At 46.5% G+C, this 1,738-nt stretch overlaps 1 long non-coding RNA gene across 1 annotated transcript in view; it reads right to left on the bottom strand.

Moving 5' to 3' along the window:
- Positions 1 to 454, bottom strand: part of LOC108505865 — an 8,746-nt gene extending 8,292 nt beyond the window's left edge. The window contains exon 1 of the long non-coding RNA XR_001877613.1: positions 89 to 454. This is a non-coding gene — a long non-coding RNA (uncharacterized LOC108505865). The remainder of the gene's footprint in view (positions 1 to 88) is intronic.
- Between the last annotated feature and the right edge of the window lie 1,284 nt (positions 455 to 1,738).

The following is a 1,738-nucleotide window of genomic DNA, read 5'->3' as shown; positions in this document are numbered from 1 at the left end:
TTTTATCAGTTCCACATTACACCATGTAGGGCCAGTACCCAGTATAAGGTGATGCCTGAGTGGCAGCCAAACCCCGCCTAATCATTACCTGATAGCAACAGTCTGCGCATGCCCTGCTGTAGGGCAAGGGGCGAGTGACCCCTGCCCACATAATCTTCCTCCCATCATCATCTTTCTCACCCCTATGTATGACCTCTACCATTGTGTTTCAAGGGTAGATGTATCTATCTTGCAATATGTAGCAAAACCAAGGAAGAACTCAGCTCTGATAATAGGGGATATCAAGCTGACTTGCTAAAAAGCACAATGGACCTTACAATTAGCTTGTGCCACGAAGTTACATTGTACCATACTCTAGCTGGTTTCACATCCTAATATGATTCCGTTCTCACGCCTCTATGCTCCATTGATCATCTAATTCAAAAGTACCCCCCTTACATCTGCTGATCTGTCTCTGTAGTGTCTGTCCCTGTGGTCTCCATAGTCATCCTCATATTCAGAGCGCCTGTAAGGTTCCTCTCTCTCAGGTCTTCGTTTGTAACTAGAATCAAAATAGTCTCTAGAAAACTCATTCCTAGATTCTACTGCTTCTTCTAGAAGCGTGCCCACAATCATTTCTTCCGTGTTTGGAAGCATTACTCCGGCCAAGGTATGAACATATGATGCAGGAGTACCCTGGATTATCTTTTTCCACATGGGCATTGTGCAAGTGACACCCTCTGGGTCATCAGCGACAGGATCGCATTGAGAGTCATCATACATAACTTCCAACAATGCCAGTTCTCTTAGGTATTGGACGGCGTCTTCTACCTTGGTCCACTTCCTCACGGGGCACATTAAATAGTCTTTAAATTTGTCTTTGTCTTGCACTTAAGACAAGTCACGCCCAAAGACTGCGGTTGGGTTTCGCCTCTGCAATTAAGTGATCAAGTTCACGGTTTCCAGAGATGGATGCTAGTTGTTCTGCTTCAGCAGTTGATAATAGGTGAGCTCTAGCCCCACGGTCTCGGCATCGGAGCAACCACGATAGAATTCGCTCACCAGGCCGACAAGTGTAATCTTTTTGTAAGTCCCAGAGTTCTGCTGGGGTCATTGACCACAAAACTGCAGTTTCCGCTTTTGGGGTGATACTCCTCGTGGAGGTAGAATATTGACACTGGTATCAGTATCGATCCCTGCCCCGTTATCTTCTGACTTGCTTTTATCTCCATCTGGTCGTAGACTTACACTGTCGGGCACTGATATCCACGACTTCCTTGCCACTACAGGGGTGAGAGGTATCTCAGGTGGTGTAGACTGAGTTTCGCTTTCAGTGGATGTAGTATAGGCGGCACTGGTCTCAGGTGGTATGGTTTGAGTTTCCGCCTCAGCCTTAGCCTTCTGAGCATAGTCCACAGCAGCTCGATAGGCACTCGCCAGGCCCCAGTACAAAGCAAAAAACTGCGTATTTGGGTCCTTGTAAGAAAAACACCCTTCTGCCAAACGATGTTGCCGCAATCAGGACAAGACTCTCAATGCAGGTACAAAAATGAACTTCCTTTATTGATTACAGAGGAGTATATATATCTGAGTCTGATTGGTTAGTCCTGTGCGCACAGCTGGTCTTTGAGAGTTTTCTTTCAAGTCCCGTTATTGTACTTAAACATCCTGGTCTGTGACATCCCTCAAGTTTTATGGCCTTGTTTACTTCGCTTCCTGCGCGTACAAGGTCACTTCGCCCTGGGTCAGTCACGGCATC

Source organism: Lepidothrix coronata, unplaced genomic scaffold (genome assembly GCF_001604755.1).
Source record: "Lepidothrix coronata isolate B3197 unplaced genomic scaffold, Lepidothrix_coronata-1.0 Scaffold200, whole genome shotgun sequence".
NCBI classification, from domain to species: domain Eukaryota; kingdom Metazoa; phylum Chordata; class Aves; order Passeriformes; family Pipridae; genus Lepidothrix; species Lepidothrix coronata.
Note: the sequence above shows the minus strand (reverse complement) of the source record. Positions and strands in the feature narration are given on the sequence as shown.